Source organism: Mustela putorius, unplaced genomic scaffold, assembly GCF_011764305.1.
Source record: "Mustela putorius furo isolate JIRA1106 unplaced genomic scaffold, ASM1176430v1.1 tig00001999_pilon_pilon_pilon, whole genome shotgun sequence".
Lineage (NCBI taxonomy): Eukaryota > Metazoa > Chordata > Mammalia > Carnivora > Mustelidae > Mustela > Mustela putorius.
The window spans coordinates 105,595-132,072 of record NW_025421923.1 but is presented as its reverse complement, the minus strand read 5'-3'; the positions used below and the strand labels follow the sequence as shown (position 1 = coordinate 132,072).

The 26,478-nt window shown below is 40.7% G+C and overlaps 1 long non-coding RNA gene across 4 annotated transcripts in view; it reads left to right on the top strand.

Moving 5' to 3' along the window:
* Positions 1–18,396, top strand: part of LOC101692218 — a 67,888-nt gene extending 49,492 nt beyond the window's left edge. For 3 of the 4 annotated variants that reach the window (XR_001178873.2, XR_001178874.2, XR_001178875.2), the window contains 4 exons: positions 13,812–13,937; positions 14,293–14,449; positions 15,579–15,816; positions 15,923–18,396. This is a non-coding gene — a long non-coding RNA (uncharacterized LOC101692218). The remainder of the gene's footprint in view (positions 1–13,811; positions 13,938–14,292; positions 14,450–15,578; positions 15,817–15,922) is intronic. The other variant, XR_001178876.2, reaches the window with a different exon arrangement.
* The last annotated feature ends 8,082 nt before the right edge of the window (positions 18,397–26,478 follow it).

The following is a 26,478-nucleotide window of genomic DNA, read 5'->3' as shown; positions in this document are numbered from 1 at the left end:
CACAAGGAAACTTTTCTTTGAAACCTGTCCCTTTTCAGACTTCTCTTACATGTCTTTGGTAAGAAGTGGGTCACTTTTTAAAACCAATCACTCAAGGAGAAAAGAATTATGTAATTGAGTGGGGCAAATCAGTATTCATCCCCCTTCAGTCTCATGTTCAAGGAATGAACAGTTGAACAAAATCCAGGCAGGCTGGCATGGAAGGGTGAGTATTGCTTGGGTATGTGGGTGATGCCATTAATAAAGGGCAGTGTTTGCTATACTGAAGAGTGTACCACAGAAAGAATGCTTTCATTAAAATGAGGTACAAACAGATCTGCTAAAAGGCGACAAAGACTGGGGCACCTGAATTGTTCCATCAGTTAAGCAGCCAACTCTTGGTTTTGACTTAGGTCATGAATCTCAGGGTCCTGGTATTAAGCCCCACATCAGGCTTTGCACTCAGCAAGGAGTCTGCTTGAGAATTCTCTCTCTCTGTAAGACTAGGATAGGACAATGGGTACTCTCACAGGAAGTGATGTTGACCTCTTGCAACATAGTCATTGCCAAAGACACAGTGTGATCAATCAGTGTCCCTTCAAGCTTTTGCTGGATACCCTATCTCTAACATAAACAGCAGTAGCAATACTATATAAGAACTGCATTAAGTCTCAAGTTTGATTTAATGCCAAATCCTCCAAAAAAGAACTAGCATTGAGGGAAATGGAGATAATCAGAAGTTTAGACCTCAATTTGAGTTGTTTTTATTGGCTGGCATAATGCACGGATTCTTTCCCTCTTCATGGAATAAAATATGATACCACATTTCTTTACAATTAAATTAAAGCTAAGTATCAACAAAGACATTATCATTCATATAATGCACTTGAAAGATATTGCTGGTACTCTATTGGAGTAAAGGATGGAATGCTTTTATTTTGTTGCTTTATGAAATGCCAGGTTTTCAGGGCAAATCCTATTAAGGGGTTTGGTTCCTGCCTGATATTATACTTTGTTCTCTGTTAGCTGCCACTGCATGGAGATGTCTGAAGATTACTCAGGCTGTGGTTGAGCTTAATCTAGAAACTGGAATTTCTAAATTGGGGAAATTTGTCCATTCATTTATTCTCTCATCTTTTTATCAACTATCTATCATATTTATAATAATTTTATTATAATTGGCTGATTACTTATCAATTCCCTCCACTAGTCTGTAAGCTTATGGTGAAACTGGTTCCCAGTTGTATCTTCAGGACCTGATGTAATAAGTACTCAGTCAATATCTAGTTAGTGTTGGAACTCTCAGTGAATTCTAATCTGGGAAGGAAGATAAGACATTTAGTAAACAACAACAGAAATGAGATTTTAGTCTGAGGGGCTGCCACAAGAGATTTACTAGAATTTTGAAGATGGATAAAGATCCCAAATAATATCCTCATTCATGTTTTAGGGGAAAAATTATCTATTATCTATCTCTCTATCTCTCTTATCTATCATCTATCTATCTATCTATCTATCATCTACCTACCTATATAGCACACTTCAGTTCTATATTTAGAAGCTATAAACAAGCCAAGAAAATCTATTGTTAAAAAAAGTTTTGCAGAGTATAAATATATTTATGGCAGTGTTAACTCAGCCTGTTTTGTTTTTTTTTAATTTAAAATAAAGGCAATCTACATCAGTTTCTTAAAGTTGCTTTTCTTTATAATTTCTTTAAAGATTTTATTTACTTAAGAGAGAGAGAGAGACAACACATGAACAAGGGGAAGGAGCAGAGGGAGAAGGAGAAGCAGACTCCCCGTAGAGCAGGGAGCCCGGCCTGGGTCTCAATCCTAAGACCTCGGGACTGGACCTGAGCCAGGCAGCCGCTTAACCAACTGAGCAACTCAGGCACCCCAAGTGTTACTTTTCTATCCAATTTAGCACATCCTCCACTCGAGCCCTTAAGCCATTCACATTTATTCTCCTTATTGATTTGATCCTATAGAAGCCCACCATCTTGCTTTTTGTTTCTATTTGTCCTGTACATTTTTTCTTTTGGTGTTCTTTTCCTTCTTTTTTGGGGGGAATGGTTATTAACTGAGTACATTTACTTATCCATTTTATTTCATTTATCTATCTATTTATTTATACTGTATGATTCCATTTATATAAAATTCTAGAAAAGGTATACAAGTCATAAGTGACCGAAAACCAATCAGTAGTTGCCTGGGGATTCATGGAGAAAAGAGAGAGGCAGGAAAGAGAAACTATAAAAGTACAAAAGAGAAATCTGGGGGGTGACTGACATGTACATAATTATGATTGTGGTGATGGTTTTATAAATACATACATATGCCATAACCTAACAAATTATGTATCATTAATATGTGCAATTGAATCCATATCAATTATATCTCTTTTAAATGTTAAAATTTTTTGAGGGGAGAAAATAATATTAAGAAAATTGTACATATTCAGGCAAAATCAGATGAGTGCTTCAATAAGGGACCTAACTGCAAATATATAAATAATGATATCCAACATTTGGGTCAATGAGATAAAGGGTATCATTTATTTTTTTTATTTTTTTTTAAGATTTTATTTATTTATTTGACAGAGATCACAAGTAGGCAGAGAGGCAGTCAGAGAGAGAGAGAGAGAGAAGCAGGCTCCCTGCTGAGCAGAGAGCCCAATGCGGGGCTCAATCTCAGGACCCTGAGATAACGACCTGAGCTGAAGGCAGAGGCTTTAACCCACTAAACCACCCAGGTGCCCCGGGATATAATTTATAATATTGATGAAGGAAGACAAGAAAAAAAATGGGAAAAAGATAAGAAATTTTAACAAATCTTTCCTCTGTAAGGACAGGAAAATGGAAGTGGGGGCTCATGGATGGGTTATAAAATGAGTTTAGTGGATTGGGAGCCAACATTTATTAATGTATAATGTGTTATTTGCCCCAGGTCTACAGGTCTGTGAATCATCAGGCTTACACACTTCACAGCACTCACCATAGCACATACCCTTCCTAATGTCCATAACCCAACCGCCCTATCCCTACCCCCCACCCCACAGCAACCCTGTTTATTTCCCGAGATTAAGAGTCTCTTATGGTTTATCTCCCTTCTGACCAAATCTCATTTCACTTTTTCCTTTCCCTACACTCCCTCCTTTATTTTTATACTCTAGTTAGAATTAGTGCTGTGCCATTTCATTTACCATGCATCATAAATGTGAGAACTGTATTAGGATTCTCTAGAGAAACCAAACTAATATATACATATGGAGATTTATTATAATGAAGAATTGGTTCTTGCAACTGTGGTGCCTGCAAAGTTGCACTGTCTTCTGTCTGCAAACTGGACCAGGTAGCATAATTTCCAGTCTGAGTCCAAAGACCAGACAACCAGAAGAGTAGATGGTATCAATCCCAGTACAAGGGCAGGAGAAGACTGTTGGACTAATGATCACGGTTCAAACAGGTGGACCACAAAAACTAAGGGGACAAATTTCTCCTTCCTCTGCCTTTTTGTTCTACTCAGGCCCTCAGTGGATTGGATGATGCCTACTTGGACTGCGGGGGTTGATTGACTTTAGTGAGTCCACAGACTCAATTGCTAACCTCATCCAGAGAACACCCTCGCAGACACACCCAGGAATAATGTTTCACCGGGGCACCCCATGGTACAGTCACCTTGACACATAAAATTAACCATCACAAGAACCTGAGAGCAGAATGATATCTTTCTCACATGTTTTACTTGTGCAAATGTTATCAGCCCTAGATTGGATATTATTTTTGTTTTAAATAGTCTTTTGTCTTCTAATGAAAGCAAAGAAAAAAAAACCAATATTTTAGTATATATCCATATATGTACATTTTCAGTGCATTTCTTTCTTTCCTATAGATTCAAGTTTCCATCTTGTATTATTTCATCTGTAGGCTCAAGAAATTCCTTAGTATTTCTTGTCATTTATTCTCTTGACATTCTGATCTCATCCTCATTTTTGAAGAATATTTTCACTGATTAAAAAAAATTATGCAATGGCCCTTTTTATTTCTTTCACTTTATTTTTTTAATTAAAAAAAAAAAGACTTTATTTGACACAGAGAGAGAGAGCACAAGCAGGCAGAGCAGCAAGCAGACAGAGGGAGAGAGAGAAGCAGTCTCCCTGCTAAGCAGGAAGCCTGACTCAGTGCTCTATCCTAGGATTCCCAGGATCATAACCTGAGCTGAAGGCAGACACTTCACTGATCAGACCATCCAGGCACCCCTGTTTCTTTCACTTTAAAAGATATCATTCCATTGTCTTCTAGCCTCCATAGTTCTGATGAGAAGTAAGCAAAATTTGTACTGTTGGTCATCACTATGTAATGTGTTACTTTTGCTTAATTGCTTTCAGAATTTTCTCTTTATTTTGGTTTTTAACTGCTTGACTATGATGTGCCTATGGTATGATATTCTTTGTATTTATCCCGCTTGGAGTTTGCTCAGCATCTTGCATGTATAGATTGATGTTTTCCATCAAACTTGGAAAGTATTTGACCCTTTTTTCTTCAAGTTTGTTTGTTATTGGAGTTTGTGTGTGCTTTTGTGTTTGTTTTTGTTTTGTTTTCCCCCATAGGCTATGTTTTCCTACTGGGATGACAATTATATATATGTTAGATTGCTTGGCATTTCCCCACAAGCTACTGGGGCTCCATCTGTCTCAATCTTTTTGTTTTTCCTTCTGTATTCTTCAGTTTAGATTGTTATTTATCTGTATCCAAAGTTACTCACTCTTTCTTTCTCTAATTCCAATCTGCTGTGATGCCTCTCCATGCTTTTTGTTTTTGCTTTTTAAAATTGTAGTTTGAGGGGCACCTGGGTGGCTCAGTTTGTTAAATGTCTACTTTGGGCTCAGGTCATGACCTGAGGGTCCTGGGATGGAGCCCCATGTTGGGCTCTTTGCTCAGTGGGGAACCTGCTTTTTCCTCTACCTCTGTCTGCCACTCTGCCTGTTTGTGTTCTGTGTGTGTGTGTGTCAAATAAATAAATAAAATCTTAAAAAAAATTGCAGTTCTAGAATCCCCAACAGATTCCTTTTCTTATGATTGACAGTCTATTTTTTTCTCATTAAAACTATAGTTTTCTCTAGGTTTAAAGATATTGAAATGTTCAATATCTATTTTAAATCCTTGTCTGCTATTTACAACATCTGGGTCACCTTGAGATCAATTTCCATTGTCTGTTTTTTGTTTTTGTCTTATCCTAATTATGGATCACATTTTCTTGCTATTTGCAACATCTGGGTCACCTTGAGATCAATTTCCATTGTCTGTATTTTTGTTTTTGTCTTATCCTAATTATGGATCACATTTTCTTGTCCTTTGCATGGTTAGCATTTCCCTTAGTCCCCAGATAAATATCATAGATAATAGATTATAAGGCATCTGTATTATATTGTCTGTCTAAAGAGTGTTAAGTTTCACCCTGGCGAGTGAATAATATACTAGAGGTTCTCCTTGATCCTGTTGGAGCTTGGTTTTAGGCTTTGTTAGGGCAACCTAAAGTAGTCTTTACTGGAGCACATAGATTGACAAGGTTTACTTAAAAGGCTTGATGTTAGGGGTGCCAGGGTGGCTCAATTGGCTATTTCTGACTCTTGTTCTCAGCTAAGGTCTTGATCTTAGGTTGTTGAGTTCAAGCTCCATGTTGGGCTCCATGCTGGGTGTAGAACCTACTTAAAAGAAAAAAAAAAAAAAAGCAGGTTTGAGGACAAATACTTCAGGTTTGTAAGCTCCATTGTCTCTTAAAATTACTTAGTGCTTCCACTGTAGCATGAAAGCAGCCATAAAAATATATGTTGTTAGGCCTGACTGTGTTCCAATACAAATTTATTTACAAAAGCTTAACAATCCATTGGCCATGATTTGCTGATTCACTCTCTAGATCATGGGCCTTGTTCCTAGCATCCACTGGTATCCACCTGCATGCCTGGGATGTTAATATCATCTCTCCTCAGGATGCAAGAGTAATTCAGTGCCTCCCAGTACCATGTAACCCCTAGAGTCTAAGTTCCATTCTCAATCCTGAAGCAGGCTTCTCTCTGTGAGGGCTCTCCAAGTCTTGCCATGGGCATTTTCAGCCCAGTCCTTGAATAAGGTCTTGCAGAGAACCCTACGCAGACCTCTTGCCCCATTCCTCACTCCCCACTGACCCATGTACTCTAAATCTTTCCTGTACCATGCCCTGCAATCTCTGCTTGCATTAATAATTCCTAATCTCTGGTCTCTGATCCTGCTGCTTAGCAGGGCTGCCATACTCTTTGCATTCTACCATCTGGGGCCTTGCCTGTAAGTATTGCCTGGCAGAGAGCCCAGGTGAACATGGGGGCTTAGCTCATAAATTTTCCTTATCTCAAGGTTCTCAATGGAGGGGCATCCATTTTCCAATGGTTGCAAATAGTTGCCTTATATATTTTGACCCATTTAATTTTTGTTTACAGGGAAGAGCAACTCCAATACCAACTCTGTTATCAGAGATTGAAGAAGAAGTCACCTCTCATTTAAAAGTTAAAAGTCAATGACTACATTATATAAGGAACTAGAAAAACTAATACCATTCAAATGGTTTCCAACAGGGCTGAAGTGAGGAGGGCTCCACACGCACAGAGCGTGGGTGTGGCCCCCTTTATCACATTCTGCAATGATTACTGGAGCCCTCTACATATGCTCAGCCTGAAACAGATGCTCTTATGGGAGTTGTAATCTTTTCAACATTTGAATAATGGCTTCTAATCAGAAGTCAATATGTCAACGAGAAATTCCAGAGGCTTGTAACTGATTAGAACTCACCACAAAATTTATCTCCTATAGATTTATTGACCTTCCTTTTCCTATCAATTCAATAAGAACAAAATTTGCTCCTTCTGAGTGTTAGGCCATGTGCTAGGTACTGAGACCATGAAGGTTAAGAAGACAGGCCCTCGAAGACCTCATAGCCTAGGAGAAGACAATAAACATGCAAAAAGAGAGTTGTAAGAGTGTGAAAAATCCCATAAGGGAGGTGAAATTTGGAGTGGTACATCTAATGTATCCAGACAAGCTGGAAAATGTTGAGCTAAGCATTTGCTAGTTTGTAACAATTGATCATGCAGCAGACCCATGTATGTGTGATGGATATTTCAGGCACAGTAGAGCATCTGAGCACAGCCATCACGTAGCAAAGGGACAGTGTGTGCTCTGTGATTAATGTTTATAAACAAGAGATGGTAGAAGAGGCTGGAACAGCAAATAAGACCCAGCTTATGGAGAACCTAACAGGATGTAATAGGGAATTCACATTTTATCCTCAGACAATGAGAACCGGTTGCAGGATTGTTGAGAAGAGCAGTGATATGACCTAAATTAGCTTTTAGAAAGATCTAGGTGGTATGCTGGAAAGGTTCAGTTGGGTGGGAGATTGAAATCAGAGGGACTAATCTTTCTGGTAAGCAGACAGAAATCCTTCAGCTAGGGTGGTGACCCAGAGGCAGCGAGCAGGAGTTACATTTGAGAGATATGTCAGAAGGCAAATTGAGAGGCAGGGTCATTTTATGATGGGATTAAGGAGGGAAGTATTTAGAAAGAACCCTTCTTTGGGGTTTGAATAAATGGATAACGACAGTACTATTAGATGAGAAAGAGAGACAACGGGAAGAACAGATCTGTAGGGTATGATGCTTCATTGAGACTTTCCATCATTCAATCACTTATTGAACAAATATTTAGTGAATGGCTATGTATCAAATGCTGTTCCAGGGAAGCAGTGACTAAGACAGGCAAAGTTCCTGTTTGTATGTGTGGGGGGTGGAGGGGGTAAAACATCTAAAAAACGAATAAGAATTTTAGATATTGAAGACCACAGAGCAGGGTCTAGTGAATGATAGAAAATAAAAGTAAGGGAAAGAATAATGCTTTAGGTCAGAATAATCCTCTTGGGGGAATCTGACATTTGACCTGAGATACACGTCAGAATTTAAATATGCAAAGACCAGAAAAGTATTTAGAAAGAGTGAACTGCAAGTGATAGCCCTGTGGTTGGAAGGGGCTGGACTTACCACTGAACAGAAAGGCTCATGTGCTTGGAGAAGAACAAGTTGGTGGAGATGATGGACCTTTAGGGCATGATAGGAGAGAGTAAGGATGTGGATATTATTCAAACTGAAAGTTCTTCCTGAAGATGTATGTCTCAGGGCACTCTGCTCTTGTGAAAGAGATTTGAATTTGAGAGAGGCTGATGCTTGTCAGACACCTAAATTGGAGATGTTCTTCAGATGGTCATATGGAGCCCTGGAACTCCACAGAGATACAATGACTGGAGAAGTAGATTTGAGAGGGATGGACCAAAAGCATACAGGTGACAGTTGCAACAGAGGGTGTGCCTACATGCTCCTAGCAAGAGGCTGCAGAAGCAGAGTCTCAAACTAGCTGTCCATATGTATGGGGTGAAGACAGGCATTTCTAAGCATTAAAAGGCCATGAGAGATGGCAGTATCGTTTTTAGTTACAACATGAGCATCCAGCCAGGTACCTCTCTTTTACATCTGGTATGTTCCATTTATTTATTTAAAATTTGGGTCTAGTTGATACACAATGTCCCCTTAGTTTCAGGTGTACAACATAGTGATTCAATTTCTCTATACATTATGCTCTGCTCACTACAAGAGTAGCTGTCATCTGTCACCATACAATGCTATTACAGTACCATTGGCAGTATTCCCTACACTGTGCCTTTTATTCTTGTGACTTATTCATTCCATAAGTGGAAGCCACTTCCCTTTGCCCATTTTGCTTATCCCCCCAGTCCCCTTTCCTCTGGAAACCACCTGTTTGTTCTCGGTATTTATAGGTCTCGTTCTGCTTTTTTGTTTGTTTATTCATTTGGTTTGTTTTTTAGATTCTGTGTATGAGTGGAATCATATGGTATTTGTCTTTCTTGGTCTGACTTATTTCACTTAGCATAATATCCTCTAAGCCCATCCATGTTGTCACAAATAACAAGAGCTCATCATTTTTAGGGCTGTGTAATAGTCCATTGTGTGTGTCAGTGTGTGTATATGTGTGTGTGAATGTCCATATATATGTGTGTGTGTGTGTGTATGCTACATCTTCCTTGTCCAGCTACATGAAAAAGGATGAAACAGACCACTTTCTAATGCCACATACAAAAATAAACTCTAAATGGATTAAAGACCTAACTAACTATGAGACCTGAAACCATAAAAATCCTAGAAAAGAGCATAGGCAACAATTACTCTGACATAGGCTGTAGCAATACTTTTTCTAGATATGTCTCCTAAGGCAAGGGACACAAAAACAAAAATCAACAATTGGGACTGCATCAAAATAAAAAGGGTTTGCACAGTGAAGGAAACCATCAACAAAACAAAAAGGCAACCTATTGAATAGGAGAAGATATTTGCAAATGGCATATCTGATAAGGGGTGAATGTCCAAAATATATGAAGAACTTCTACAACTTAACACCAACCACCACCACCACCACCACCACCACCAAGAACCAATCTGATCAAGAAATGGGCTCCATGCATTTCAAAGAAGTATATATCCTCAGCAGGCACCCTAGTTTAATGAAAAGTAAGAATAAGCAGCCCATTGAAAATGAAATCTTGGAGAACACATTTTCAGACAGACCAAGCTATGGATGAACATCAGGTGTAAAACGTAGGCAATTCATATTTCTATATTCTCTTCTACTCCTTTATTTTATTCTGCTCTTACTCTGTCAACGCTAGCATCACTTGGGTAAGTAACGAAGCTATGTTGTGTGTGTTAGTAGCTGCAGGCTGTGGTCCTACACTGTTTTATACCTCAGCGGATTATTGGTTCTTAACTCTTGCGGGTTGAGAGTTTGGGATGGAGTCCAAGTATCTCTCTTGTCTTAAAAGTTGAGCCAAGGTGCTCTACTTCTATGAAGCCTCCCTTTATCTACCCTCAGTGTTTCATGTCTCTGGAATACTGATCTAGTTTGCATCACCATGTGGCTCTCCTTCCTTGTATGTTTGTGTACCAATTATCAAAATCCTCCCCACTTAGATAATTTGGATTTTGAGGTTATAAAAAATGTTTGCAAATTATTAAAGAAGAAAGTCTTGTTTAGCATTATCATCTTCTTTGCATCTTCCTGCTGATATAGTGGGAACTTCCTCTACACGAAATGATAAAGCCACTCGGTGACTCCACGAACTTGGACGGACCTGGAAGGCAATCTGGTGTCTCCATCAATCCTCTGACTGATTTCTTTCTGCCACTCATTCCATCTAAGAAACATGTTTGTCATTCATTAAATTGATGTAACACAGCATATTAAGTCAAGCTTTTCTGCTTAAAATTTGCCTAGAATCCTGCAATGGTGATAGTTTTGGCTGTCATGTACTTTCTTATAGACTGAATGTCAAGTAAATATATAGAGAGAAATAAGTATACTTTAATAAAGGATATAATATTAAGAGCAACTACTTCCAACAGAGTTTTGAATTAGAATGATGGATTTGTCAATCTTAAAATAAAAAGTGAACGAAGTAACACAAGCATATTACCATTGGGCGTGCAGACTCTGGTTGATAGTTGGTGGAACAGTTCTAGGGTCCTTTTACTGACATCCATAATCTTCCTGCAAGAAGCACTTTTTAGAGCAAGCAGAGGGAACAGTCTGGAGGTAGTAGTGAGCTTTCCGCTGGGAACTCTGTTGTTATTGATTCTGGCCTGTAGGCAAATTCCAGTGGTATCTCAGGGTCCCCCAGTCTGAGAACTGGATTCCTATAGGGACTGTAGCTGCCTCTGGCTATGACACACCCTTTGGCAGAAACTCTCAGCAGTTGTCAGTTGCAGTTTCAGTATAGAAATAAATGATTTATCATCCCCTGAAAATTGATGATGGTGAGCAAGACAGATGGGACAACTCCCTGAAACTTTATGGATCTAGAGGGGGCTTGAAGGGAGAAAGTTCGCTTTTACCTTGCTTTAAATTTTTAAAAAATTATTATTTTTTGACATTTCCTTTCAAATCATGGCTTTTTGGGGGATAGAAAACAGACAGAAATAGATGAAATATGAAAGTATCGTAGGAAAGTGTACAAAGCAAAAATTTTTTTGCACATAATAGGTGATCAGTGTTCATTGTATGTAATGTGGGGATTTGAATATGGTAAATAATAACCTGTATAAGTCAAAGAATACTCTTCCCTTTGAAAATGTATGCCTTATCTAAAATAGCTCCATGCAGTTAAAGGCTTATCTACATAGAAATGTTTTCTCTCCGCTGTGTGGCATAGGGGCTCCATCTGTAAAGTCAACAGACAAAAAGTTAGGAAAGAGGTACTATCAAACTCTTCACTGGTCACTACCCGACAAAAGCAGCCAGTAGAAAAGCCATATTAGATCAAAAGAGGCTGGTTTCGTGAGATTTTTTAATTACTTCTGTGAATTATAGAAATCAATTTCAGGAATTTAAACATTAAACAGTATTAAAAGGAAGGATCACATTCTATTTATCTTTGAGATCTGCTATTGAGAGGTCTCAATGAGAAATGTTAAAGGACTAATCCCTAGTTTGCCAACTATAGAGTCAAAGAGTCTAGAATCTTAGAACCAGTAGAGAAATTAGAGTCCATAGTTACTGCTTTAGATGTCACAGCTTCTTGGAAGAATTTTGGATGAGGTAAGAAAATGAGGATTTTACCCATAAGCTAAAGTAGATCTTTCTCTTTCCACTTTCTGAGATGCTGCTTCCAGACTTCCTAATGAGGCTCAAAGAGCATTAAATCTATAATATAGAAAATAAATTTAGATAAGTTCTTTTAAATGGCCCCAAACTGATGTAGTGTGAATCTATCTTCTTCCAAGGAAGAAAGAAAACAACTAACAGACTGAGGGGCATTCTGAAATACGTAAGTGTCCCGTGAGTCTTCCTGTTTTCCTTCTCAGGCCTCTCAACCTACTGTCCCATTGGAATGAGGCTTGCAAGATGCAGGGTAAGATGCATCTGGTCTTAACTGATGAGGTTTTCCAACGTGTCCAGGTTGCTGGCAAAAGTAAGATGCATCTGGTCTTAACTGATGAGGTTTTCCAACGTGTCCAGGTTACTGGCAAAATTCACCATTTTTTCTCTACCCTTAATGAAGGAGGAAGGAGTGGAGGGACACACACCTATAGAAATCAGAGTGCAGATGGATGATAATAGAGTGTCTTCATGTTATCCCCCAATGCCAGTATTTATAGAATTAGGACAATAGTACCATTGATCCTGTTTTTTTTTTGTTTTGTTTTGTTTTTTGTTTGTTTTTTTTTTGGTGAGATATAGTATATTTTATGCACACACATAGACACACAATATTACACACATACACCCTCACAAAAACTTTCTATTGTTTGCTTTACTCTTTCTGGCCAGAATTTTTCAGAACAATGTAATAGTCTATTCCTAGAAGAAGCCCTCTTTGACCATGAGATATAATCTTTTCAACACATAGATTTATTTGAGTTCCTCAAATTATATTTAGAATGCCCCCCCATATTCAGAAATGAAATTAGTGTGTAGAATGTGGATATTTGTACACTTTTGGTTCCATTCTTCTCATAAAGTTCTAGCAATGATATTTATAATACAGTGAGGAAAGAACGAAGTTAGTAAGTCACCTATTTGTATCTATGTTATGATAGAGCTTATAAAGTATGGGATTTATTTGTTCCTTAAATTTGAAGGGGAACTTGCCCATAAAACACTGGATCCAACCACAATTTGAAGATCATTATTTAGAAACTGTTTCCCATATTTCCTATGGCAATTGAGCTAATTCGCTACGCTGCCAATAGCATAAATCAATCTCAGCAATTTATATTTTCTTGGAAATTATCTTTTTAAATTTAATGAAATGTTCAAGTATATTATTAGTAAAGGATTGTGGATCTCTTGCATTTGTGATTATGCCTCCTTTCTCATTCTACATCCTTTTTTTTTTTGTAAAGAATCCAAAAATATGTTGCTCCTTTTAAGGAAGGTTGGAAAAGACTGCCTGAGGTCTACCCATTCCATTTTGACTCTGTTATTTTGAAAGATCTGTTGGTACAGATCTTTGTGCATACACACACATACACACACACACACACACACACATACTGTCACCAATGTCCAACATGTCCATTAATGTCATATATGTGCATGGTATATACATATGGCTTCACTCCCAGTTTTGTCAGTAGGCTTCGTCTTCTTTAATCCTTAATTCTTTAAATTTTCCTTGGATGTTCACTTTTCAGAAAAAGTTTCAGAATTATCTTCAATGAGAATAAACTGGTACATGGGAGGGTGTCGACAGCATGACCTGGATGAAGACACGAGGTTCATGTATTTTTCTGGAGGCTGGATATGAGCCTGGAAAAAACTTGTCTTTGCACTATTATCCCTACCAGAGAAGGGACTTGGATTTTGAGCTTGACTATAATCACTAGCTTCAAAGGACTGCATAATTGTCCTGGGACACTGGTGACTCCACTATGTGATTATATTTGGAAGAAGCCTAAATAGCACCTGGTCAGAAGCTGGCTCTCCTGGGGTGATGTTTGGGAAGCACCTTGCAGCCTCAGTGTGAGGCCTTCCCTAACTTCTCTATCTGGAATGTGATAGTGTTAATCCTCATCCAAAAACCCTGCTTGGGTCAGGGGGATAGCTGAGTAGGAGATCTTCAACGAATTGCTTAGAAGGTGGTTTTATAGAAGGCAGATTTTCCTGGACAGATATAGCCAATAGTCGATTGGGGGAGACAATGGAGGACACTAAATATATCCTATTTTTCCTGCCACAGCACAGTCCTATTTATGAGAGTTTGGGTCAGAAGAGGCTTGGCCAAGAAGACACCTCATGGGTGGAGTGATACTCACCTAACCACACCTCTGGTATGCTGTGACACCCCAAGGAGCATGTGTGGCAGGTAGGGACACCACACCCTGAGTCAGCTTCCCTCCCTGCTGTGAGAAAATAAAAAAGAGCCTCTAGAAATCATTCCTGCTTTCCCAGAGGTCTACCACTACCATCTTGGAAAATAATGACGAGAGAGAGGACTGGCATGTGGGAATGTTTTCCTGGGGAGTTAGAAACCTATCCTCCCCAGATACTTATCTGAAAATAATTCAAGTAGTTCATATCTCATAGAACCTTGTACACTTTGGCATGTATGACTTGGCAATAAAGTGCTAGTTGGTTTGTTGAGGATCCCATTAATTGTCTATAAATGAGATATGTTTCCAAAAAATTCATTTCCATTCTCTTTCTGATTTTCTTTTCAGGTGTGAGTTGAGATAATTTGACAGAGGGACACTCCTTTTACTTCTATCTTCTGGAGAATCAAATACAGCTAAGAGGTGACATTTGCAAGGCACTTAATACATACTAGACATGTTGGTTAGCACTTCAGAAGCAGTAGTTTTTTATCCCTTTTATAAGGTGAGTGCTGCAATTTCTCCATTTGACAGATGAGGAAGAAATCAATACTCAGAGATTCAGAGAGTTGTTTATGATCACTCGGTTGATAAGATGATGTTCTTGTCAAAATGATCTAGATTATGCCATAGTCGTCAAAAATCCTCAAAGTCCACCAAATCGTCCTCAAATTTCATGGATTAAACCAACAAAAGTTTATTTCTCATGTACACTACAGGCCCACGTAATTAAAGACCTAGACTGAGGGAGGCTTCACCATCTTGAAACTTTACTATCTGGAAACATAGTCCCCTGGTTGCCATGGCAGCGAAGAGATGCTTGAGAGTCTCAATAACGGTTATGTTCTAGAAATAACATGCATCACTTCTACTCACAACCCATTGGCCAACACTAGTCACATGACCCCTGCCTAAGGGCAAGCTAGTGAGCTGGAACTCCTCCCCATGCTTTGAGGAAAAGATGAACCAACATGGCTGACTAATAGAAGAAACTATGTCAGAGGCAGATTTTGAGCTTTTAACCACAAGGTGATACTTCCCTTCAGGAGAGTGACTTAATGCAGGATAAACGGATCAAAGTGGCTATGCAGTGCTTCCTTATTCATTCTCCCTCATCCGACTTTACCGTACCATGTCCGTTATTGGATCCCAAGAGGTACCTCCGCTCCGTGGTCCTGCTGGCCTCTGCGGGCTCCTGGGCTGCCCCAGACCAATATTTAATGCTCTGTGGCCCCTGGTTCACCTTTGGGATTCATGTGATCCTCACCCACACAGCTGGGAATCACTGAGTCACAGGTTGAGTCGCTGCTTGTATCTTTTGTGCCTGGAAACAGAGATTTGTGGGGCAGAGTGTATCTGCCTCCTACACTTCTGGCAGGCTTCTGTGGTTCTGCATTCCTGCTGCAAAGCTCTATGGAGTGTATTTTTGACATCTCAGGGAAGCATTTGACAAATGCCACCATCCATAACTGACAGGGCAGAGTAATCTTAGATGTGGAAGTCTCAGATGGGAGCATCTTGGCAGGAATCTCCACTGTGTTTCTGGGTATGGGGTTCAGGGAATAAGTTCATCAGCCTCTCTCTTTGCAATTCACTGACTTACGGATTCATTCACTTTTGAACTTATCCTCCAGGTAAGATACAGTTTCATTTGGCCCAGAAGTGAATAGTGAGAGAGCCAAGAAGAATCCAACATCGAAACTGTTTGAAAACACTGCTTTTGGATAGAACGCTCTTCCTTCTATGACAAGTAGAGAGTAAGGGGGAAAAAATTAATATCACAATGTGGGAGGCAAATAGTCAGTGTAAAGAAAACAACTGTATCCTGAGAACTAAAAGAAAAGCATACCTCTGGAAATTACTCTATAGGAGGTAATAAAATTAAAAACAAACAAACAAATAAAAAAAAAGCTCTTTGTTTCTCAATCTTTCTATTTTGACCTGTTCTCTCCTACTGGTTTTCTCTTTTGTTTCACAGACATTTTTGCATCCTTGGAGTAGAACCAAGTCGTTGGGCAGAGAATATAGAGGATATTGAAGAGAGACAACTGCAAAGAAACAGAACTTGTAATGTCAGAAATGTCTGTCTGAGAGATAGTAAATCATGGATTTGACAAGTGAAATCAACAAACTTAAGACCAAACTTCAGAAACTGCAAGAATGCAGTAAGAAAGGATAAAGAGAGTGAGAAAACTGTAAAAGGAAAATGACCAATATGGAAAAGTGAGAATAAAGACTCAGTAAAAAAATTCTGGATACTTTTTATAGAAGGAAATAAGAGATCCATTTCATTAATGATTATTGGTAGAAAAATCACACATGAAAACCTTAATAAATTGTGCTCCCAGAGCATCAATTCCTTAGTTAGTAAACTTCCAAATTCTCAATCCAAATCTAAATTAAGAGTTTTTTGGAGGCCAATTATGATAAAATACTAAGAAAAAATTTATTAAAAAATTCAAAATAAGATTTGGATAGATATTTCTGGTCAGAAGATTGGATGCTCCAAGATATACATTCTTCCTATATTATGCTATAATTTAAATAATTTTAATAAAAATCCTAATGGTATGGGCTAAAGGGAAGCCTGAAAAAGCGAATCTAACATTTATCTGGAAGCAGAAATGGTGCAAGTATCCAGGATATTTTTTAGAGTTATTATAATAGACTGTAATCAAAACAGCATGATGATAGTAAAACTGATAGGCAAAGAATGAAGGGAAGATGTCCTGGCACAATTTAATGATTCTTTCTCTGCTAATTTTGAACGCCAAATTTAATCATAAACTCACCCCTCTACATACACCAAAGTCTATTTTTGGAAGAAGTGGTTAACCATTTGAAATAAAGTTGGCATCATTTCTCAAAGCATATGCCACAATACAGAGACCAAAAGGACTAAATAGTTAAACACACAAAAAGAAGCCAAAATAAAATGTCTATGGATATATCTCCGATCTTGAGCTTGGTTTAGTGTGTCTACGTATAATGAGATGGGGAAAATTTTATTCACCACAATTCCATTGATGAATGGAACTCATTTGTTGGAGAAAGTTCACGAAGTAGAGAGGGAGGCAGGAGAGGGGGCTGAGTAATAACCATTGCTCTGTGGAAGACAAAGAGAATTTCCTTGATATTCCGGGAAGGAAGAGAGGAGGAAGACAAAGAAAGGCAAAAAAGGGAAAAAGAAAAAAGAAGAGACAAAAGAAACAGGAAAAGGAAAGGAGGGAGGGGGGAGGAAGGGAAGAAGGAAGGAAGGAGAAAAAAAAGGCATCATAATGTGTGTGGACGGGAAGAGGAAGTCTTGTCTAGAAGAAGCAAGACGCTGAACTGTTACCAACTATGAAATTGGTGTTTGGGCTGGTTTTCAGCAATTCCTACAGGACAGGAAGTGCCTATCAAGGATCTGAGTTATATAAAAGCAGTGGAGAAAATCTCAAAGAGAGGCAATTGGTGGATTTTCCAACATAAGATTAGACATTTTTTTTTTACATCGAGGGTCTGCAAACTACAACCCATGGGCCAAATCCAACCACACCCATCAATTTATGTATTATCTCTCCCTGTTTTCCGGCAACTGGGCAGCGTTGAGTAGCTTTGATAGAGAACATATGGCCTACAAAGTCTAAAATATTTACTGTCTGGCCCTTTATAGAAAAACCTTGCTAATATAGCTCTGCATAAAAACATCATAATTAAAAGGCAAACAGCAAACTCAGAAACAAAATGAAACATGACACAAATGTTCCAAAGCAAAGAAAATGGACCTAACTCTATAAAGGGCCCTTCCAGGTTTATCGAACAACTTCCATACCACAGGAGGCAGAGGACATAAATATAGTTCACTGAAGAAAAATACAAAGGTACCAGCGCATGAACAGAAGGGAATTTGGACTCCCAAGTAGGCCATCAAAACCAGCCAAATAAATCACAGTCCTATCAGTGTTTGGGGTAAGGAAGTCTCAGTGTAGATGATTTCATAGACTAATTTTTGGTTGGGGGTTCTGTTCTAAAGCAGTTTGGCAGTTTATGTTTGAATCTTAAACCTCCCCCCTCCCTCCAAAAAAAAAAAAAAGGTTATGCCCCCCCTGAGAAATTCCACTTCTGAGAAACCTTTTGCAGATCCATAGGCGTAAAGGTGAGCATATTTCCTGAAGGAATAGTGTCCTTGGTCCACCTCGTACTAGCTGGGATGGCTCTGTGTGAGCCACCAAACCTTGCTAAGCTTCCATTTCATTGTGGGTGAAATGTGAATTTAAAAATAGTACCCTAATTAATTAATTAATAAAAATAGTGCCCGATCATAGGGCTAGGATGAAGGTCCAGTAAAACGGTCCATGGACATTTTTATGAAAACATAGAATACATGTCACAAAGTGGTAACCATATCAAATCCCAATGATTTTTTAAAAATGAAATAATGAAAAAATTAGTAAAATAAAAATGAGAGCACCTCAGCTGGTCATGTGTCCGACTCTTGATTTTGTCTCAGGTCGTGGCTTTGGGGTTGTAGGATCAAGCTCCGAGTGGGGCTCTGTGCTCGGTAAGGAATCTGCATGGGACTCCCTCTCTCCCTCTCCCTCTCCCCCTCCCCACCATGCTCTTTCTCTCATTCTCAAATAAGTAAATAAATCTTTAAAAAAATAAAAATAAAATAATGAGGAAATAGTTTCATAAATACTGGTATGTCCTTGTAAGGGAATATTATCAGCCATTAAATTAATGAATTTAAGTCATACTGATGATATAGAAAAAAGCCATGGTGAAAACAAATCAGAGTACAAAACTGAAAGTGTAATATTATTCCAATGATGGATAGACAATCCATAAATGCATGTAAATGCACTTAAAAGGACTGGAAATAAATACATCAAATATTCAGAATGGTCCCTGACTGGCAGGAATAAGGTTGACTTTATTACATACTATTTTTTAAAAAAATCATTCTAAGTATTATTTTTCAGAACCAACCAACAAGTAAATATATTTTTCTAATAGAAATTAGAATAGGTGCAGAATGACTAGAAGAGTATATATGTTGAGTGTTGAGGGAAGGAATAAAGAACAACATATGTTGACTCTTTTAACTTGGAACGAGTTGGTGGGAGAGGCAAGGTCAGTCTCCCATGAGTGGAAAGCAGCCTCCTGTCTAATGTTGGGCCAGTCTCTCTGTGTTAGGGCTCAGGAGGAGTGGAAACCATGGCAGATTGGGAGGGTAGGAGGTCCATGTTGATCATAATTCATGTTAAAAAATTATCATCCTTGGGATGCCTGGGTGGCTCAGTTGGTTGGACGACTGCCTTCGGCTCAGGTCATGATCCCGGAGTCCCGGGATCGAATCCCACATCGGGCTCCCAGCTCCATGGGGAGTCTGCTTCTCCCTCTGACCTTCTCCTCGCTCATGCTCTCTCTCACTGTCTCTCTCTCTCAAATAAATAAATAAAATCTTTAAAAAAAATTATCATCCTTTATGTCGGAAACCAGGGGTCCCCAGACTTCTCTTGCTATCTCCCCCCAGTTTCTTATCATTCCTCCAAGCTCCTGCCATGCACATTTGCATATCTCCTCCCACTCCTTCACCCAAGCACACCTTGAGCCTGGCAGTTCTCCCCTCCAGCTCACCACCCTCACCTCTTCCATCATTAGGACACTTTCTCAGATCTTAGCCCTCCCAGGCTGACTTGCCACATTAACTGGTAATGAGGCTCCAGTCCACTGAATAGCCACCGGCTCCCCTTCATGATTACCACCAAAAGGGGATTGTAAATTCTTTTCTTTGACCTCTAGGATTGCATGGACTTTTTAGGAATTTGATACCTCAGTTCACATCACTGAAATCTGATTATAAAATTCCTCAAATTAAAACTCGTCTCTTCACCCTGGTCTACAAGGCTTTAGTGACCTGGCCCTTGTTAATCTCTCTGGACTTCTGGCCTTTCAAACACCTCAGGCCTAGGCACTTTTGTTCCTTCTGCTTAGAATGCTTTGAACAGCTATTTCCTTTCTTCTGATCTTTACATGGCACCTCCTTAGTGGGACGTTTTATGGTCCCCCTATCCGAGCCAAGTAGCTCCCCCATCACCCACTTTTTCTTCCCCAGAGCCCTCCTCACAGTATTATTACTATGACTTCCATGTTTATTTCCTGTCACCTCCTGGTGGAAGGTGAACTCTTTGGGAGAGAGGCTCTGTCTTTTGTCCTATGTTCAAGGACCCAGTCCAATATAGCACTCAATAAATGTTCACTGACTGACTAATAAAGATTAGTTCTAATGACTTCAATTTACCCGATGAAGTACTTCCACAGAGAAGGGTAACAGCTAGCCCTGAAAAAGAAAAGACACTTAGAAATACACCCATACTATCTTTCTAGTTACTGTTGCATTGTCATGTGTGGGTTGGTATAAACAGGCATCACCATAACATTGAAAATGGGAGAAATGGGAAATAGACCATCCTAAGAGCTTGGAGAGACCAGAGAGATCACTGGATCCTGCCCTTGCCATTTCAGGAGAAGAACTGACAAAGGCCCACACAGGGGTGAAGAGATCCAGACCATGAACCAAGATAACAACTGATCTTGCCTAAAGAACCCATGCCAGTCCCAGTACTTTCAAAAAGTACCCCCTTCATGGATGTTTCCGTATCTCTGGTGAATCTGGGAGAGTTTGAAGAATACATCATCTTTTGGGCTAAAAGAAGCCTATGGAAGCTTCTGTTCCTGTTCCGGGGATATGGGCACCAATAAGAGTCACTTCTATCCCAGTAAGAAGGTGTACTGGACAAGTGAACACAATGGAAGGAAATGCCTACTCAGGGCCTGGCTCAGAGATTTGGCTTTCTGCCCTTTCGAAATTGGTTTCACCTAAGCCAAGAAACCAGTTATCAGATAGGAATGGCATTCCATCATCTCGGCCTTGGGTCACCAGAAGCCTAGAGGTGAAAGCCTTTGGGACATATTTCCCTGATTAAACATTATGGCATGCTTCTGACACACAAGTGTGGAGGGAAGGAATGTGTTATGGGGACTCAGTGAACTCATCTTTTTACAGCATGACGTTGGATGTAAGGATTTGAATGCCTGAGTACTGTGAGCATGCAGAATAAATAAATAAATAAATAAAGCTTCAATAAAGAGCTTCCCAAACGTCGTCCATGTGAGATGGAGGGGATAATCTAAAGAAACTGGAAAGATCTACCTTATTTGTAAGCAGAAGAGAGGACACAGTTTATGTCACTGCTGCTGGGGACGGACAGAGGGCTAATGGCCTGGAGGAGGGCAGAAGGCAATATGGACCCTGTGACATTGGAATCATCCACCGTAGATTTTAAAGAACACGGTCATTTCTGTCATTTTGGGAATTACTTAATTATAGTCATTTTTGAAAGAAGAAGCCTAGACCTGAGTGGAGGGATCAGTGCCAATAGGGATAATACAGCTTAATCTGACCCAATCATGAAGGGATTAACATTTATTGATTGTCTATGATGTGCTGGACATTTTCCAATCATTGACCCATTAATCTTCCACAGCATGCCATGAGCTCACTACTATTATTATTATCCTCCTTTTCAAAGGAGAAAGAGGAAACCCAGGAGGCTAAGGGAATGGTGGGATGCAGATCAGGGCTGAGAACAGGAACAACCCCCACTGTCAGATACTAATCACTATAATTACGTCATGAAATTGGGTATTTTGTTAACAGGAAAAAGTAAGGAAGGAGGCCTTCTCTTTTTAGAGCCTAGCACCTGGGCCTTTCCATAGTTGTGGCTCATGCTCTGCTTCCATAACCTTCCAGCTTGGAGCCTTCTGGATCCCCAGGTCCCCTTCTGCTGGGCCTTTTCCCTGTGAGTTTCACAGATGGGGCCATGATCACCCGTAGTCTCTCCTCAACTGTCCAGGGTAACATCACACCAGGATGACCTCTGCCCACAGATGGGTGGAAAATTCTCCACCTGAGTGTGTGCTGGCCTGACCCAGCTTTCCTTTTTGATGTTTATGGTCCTGACCTCCTTGGAGAGCCCTGGGCTTTGTGTTCCTTTGACCCATGGTGACTTGTCAGAGCCCCATTTTGCCAATACATGGAAGCCATGAAATCACTTATGTGCCCTGCAGGGTCCTGTACCCGGGCACCAGCCTCAGAGGGGAAGCACTGTTTAAGAAGGTAGAAGGAAGCAGAGAGGGTCCAGATTCCCTGAGGCTGGTGGGACCGACCAGGACAAAGAGAGATCATCGAAATGGCCTGAAGGAATCAGGCAGGCAGAGAAACCCAAGAAGGCCTCCTGGCCATCTGTGTTTGTTCGGTGATTCACTCACATGGTGTAATAACCGGCAGATGTGCTCATGATGGACCGATGGGAACATAAGGAGAGTACTCTGGGCCGAGGCTTATCCACCTGAATAGGTTTTGTATGGCTGTTATCCCAGAGGATCACAAACGAAACGACTTATTACCTTATTACCTTACAGTTCTGGAGTGTGAAGTGGGTCTTATGGGGCAAAAAGCAAGCTGTCAGCAGGCCTGGGTTCCTTCTGCAGGTTCTGGGGGAGAACCCATTTCCATGCCTCCTCCAGCTTACAGGTAACCTTTATTCCTTGGTTCATAGGCCCTTCTCCATCTTCAAAGCCAGCAAGCAAAAGTGGGCTTCTGCCTTCTCGTACGGCCATATTCTGACTTTAAATCCAGGTAATACCAAGGGATGGATCAATTAGAATGCTCTCGTAGGATTTCTCTCTCTCTCTATTAGGGATTACATGTCTGTGTTTCTGCTCCCCCTCCAATTCCTGTGTTGAAATCCTAACCACTAGTATGATGGCCTTAGGAGACAGGGCTTTGGGGAGGTAGTTAGATTAGGGCCCTCATAAAAAGACCCAAGAGAGAGCTTGCTTCCTCTCTCTCTTTTCCACCAAATGAGGTTACAATAAGACAAGGATCTGTGAACAAGGAAGCAGGCTCTCACCAGACACTGTCCACCAGCACTTTGATCTTGGACTTAGCATCCTTCAGAACCGTGAGAAGTCACTCAGTCTATAGTGATGTGGTACAGTAGTCCAAACTAAGATACGATCCAAGGTATTAATTAAGAAAAAAGGAAGAAAAGTAAACATTCCTTGTTGGAGCTATGTTCTACCTCCTCTAGTGTAACTGCTGGAGTCTTTGAGAATAACTAAAAGCTGGGATCAGGTTCTTTTTCTGCTGATAACTAAATATTTGACCAGAAGAAGTCAAGTCACTTAACTGCAGGCCACGGTTTGTTCATCTTTGTAATGGGCGCAATTCCCCTGGTCCCACTATCCTCCAGGATTACTGTAAGAATGGATGAGATAAAGAAAAAGGACTTTGAAAAAGATGTTGTTTAATTGAGCAGTTTCTGTGACCTCACCGAGACAGAAGAGAGGTCCATACTTGCTCCCACCCACCGCCCAACACCCAGTCCACCATTCACCCCCACTTTCTCCTGTACCAAGGCCATGGATGGCTCTCTTGTTACAGGTGTTCCATTGAACTAATTTATTGTTATTACTTTGCCTTTCAAATTTGACTTGACTTACATATTTAATATACAACGATATCTCATAAGAAAGAGGGCATCGATTAGGTCATAGTGGGCCCTCCATGGATAGTGAAGGAATAAGAAAAGAGCAAAAGAGAACACAAAATGGGGAAGTAGGAATAAGTGTGTGGAAAGGCAAGTGGTAGAGTCTCTCTGTGCTACCTTTGGGTAGAGGAAGCTCTATTTTCACTCTCTTTGGGAGATTTCTTTAAGCTTACCTTCTAGCCAGGCCCTTCCTATCTGAAAGAAGGAGAGAGTCTCGAGGAAACCATGTGCATCTTCAGACATAGGCCATGGGCGTCAAAGGACCTCCCTTAGACTCAATCTCAGGTGATACAGAGGAAAACTCCAAACCCCTATACTCATTGCCCCCAAGGCAGCTTTGTTAAAAGAGCCTTGGTTTCTAGGGAACTGGTTAATCAATGAAGTACCAAGTAATCTCAAATCTTCCTTACTGAGGGCATCTAGCAGTAGAAGTTCCTGAAAATAAACAAATTTGACAGTTGAATGAATAAATGAGTCCAGGAATGATGTGTCTCAAGCCACCACAAAGAGCCAAGAAAACACAGAACACTTTGCAATTGCACAGCATGATAATTACTGATGGCAATGGATCATTTCAATCCTTTGGGCCACTCAGCAGTGTGCCAGGGGGTTCTGCTCTAACTCTGCTTTCCGGGTCTTGCCGCTGGGCTCCTTGGGTGGATCTCAACAGTCTCAACAGAAAGGAGCTGAGCAGGCAGATTAGACCCATCGTGAGACCCTCGGGCTGCCAGAACCCTTCCCTTCGGCAACCTTTGGAGAGTCTAAAGCAAGCGCTGTGTGCCCTGTGTGTAACTGTCCTTCCCTCTTCCCTCCTCCTGGCCTCTCCCTGGAGCTGGGCAGCAGCTACTCCTGGCAGGGGAGAAAGGAACCTCCTCTGAGTCAGGGCTGAGTGAGGAGCTGTTGCTTCACCCCCAGCCCCCGAGGGCTTGGAGAGCAGAACTGCTTTGTCCACAGGAAACTGCAGAGCGAGGACCAGCGCAATGGAGTAGTTGGATGTGAACAAGTAAAAAAAAAAAAAAAAAAAAAAAAACCAAAAAAAAAAAAAAAACCCAAAAAACAAAAATGAGAGTGTTCTTCAGATTGAATAGAATTGAAAGCAACCACCCACCCCCACACACTCTTTCCTTTTGGGTGGCATGGTGGTCCGGTGGCTGCTTCTGCAACTAAGTGGGAAACAGAGGCTGGCCCCCCAAACCCAGAAATGGAAGCCTGGAGCCCCAGGGCGCAGGACCACAGGTCTGGAGAAAGATGTGGGTCTCGGAGCAGCCAGCCGGCTTGGGCTTCCTGCCTCCAGCCCTGAAGTGAAAGAAGGCAGCAAGCCGGGCCAGGCCTGGTTGGGCGGGGGGAGCCGGGAAGCCCGCGGAGGAGGCCTGGCTCCCTTGCCCCAGCAGACACCCGCAGGACCAGTGAGGGAGCTTTCCATCCAAGCATTGCAAAGCGTCTCCGAGGAGGAAGGGCTCTTGCAGACGAGCCAGGAAGGCAGGATTTGAAGCTGCTGCTGGCACCGGCAGGGCGCGGGCTGGGGCTGTCTGTTCTCCCACCCTCTGGCTCGGCCGGGAACCCCAGGCCTCTCTGACATCATGGCTGAACATCAGGCCTGGCTTTCATATGTTGGGGCTGCCCCGCCCAGCTCAGCCCAGCCAGCTGGACCCTCCCAAAACGGGATCTCTTGTCAGCTGCCTTTTATAGAACTATAAAACCAAAAGTTCAAGTAAGAAGCCTCAGATCAGTCATCAAAAAAGGCAAGCTTCACCTCCTCCCTTGCTCTTCCTGCCTTTTCCCCGAGACTGCTGCAGCTTCTCCCATAGGCCACTGGCTTCCACCTCAGCCTCACAGAGATCCTGCAACCCCAGAGGCACAGTGACCTGCCAAGCAGGGGGCTCTGGGCATGTGCTTTGGACTTAGAAGAAAAGAAAGATGAGTGGAGCTTGTGTCACAATCCCCCCCCCCGCCCGTGGGGAAAAGGAAAGATAATGTAGCGAGATGGAAGACAGAATTGGAAAGTGTCCAAGAGGCAGCATAGGACCACAGTCACAGAGGGCAAGCAAGACTTCTGCCAATTAACTGTGACCTCTGCTATTGCAAACTCTCTTTAGGCAGTTAATCCTTGGCCAAAATATAAGTGAAAAGGAGGTGTGTGTAACACCAGATGACCCTCAGCTCAACTGAGTTTAGAAAGGAGAATGCATTAGACATTTAAACCTTGAGAAAAGAGTTGAATTCACCTCTTTGCCCAAGACTGGGAGAGTTAGCTCTGAATCACTAATGGTGGCAGAAAGAAGATAGGTAAACTCAGTTATTTCTACCTCCTTCACAAAAAATTGAACTAAGATCAATGATAACAGTCTTTATGGTTCCTGAAGGAATGAGAGTCCTTCTATAGTTTTGGAAGCCCCTTTTATGTTCTAAGTACATGAGAAGAAAAATGAAAACCAAATGGAACTCACCCAACGACCCAAGATAGTGGTTGAGTCAGCACAGCTGCTCCTATGAGACCATCTTGTCCCTTGGCCTTACTTTTTAAGCATGGAGTCTAACTGCAGCTTAAAAGATTAATGGTAAGTGGAAGGAAAGGTGTAATACCCTTCATTTGCTCAAATTAGATCAGTTATCTTGACCTGATAAAAGGACTTTTTTTTTTTTTTTTAGGTATAATACATAGGACCTTTCTTCTCCTGGCTTTGGGATATTAGTGCATACCTTAGGGTTCACATTCCTGTGGGTCCCTCAGATTATATCAGGCTGTTATGTAACTGGCATTATAAGATTGGAAAGGATCTTAAAGATAATACCTAGGTCAAGGTCTTTAATTTATGAATGAGGTTGAGGGAGGTCAAATGACTTAGTGCTTTTTATACACCTACAGTTATTCATCAAAGATTATTATTCCATCATTCATTTTGTTCTTGTTGTCATTATTATTCAGCATCTACAC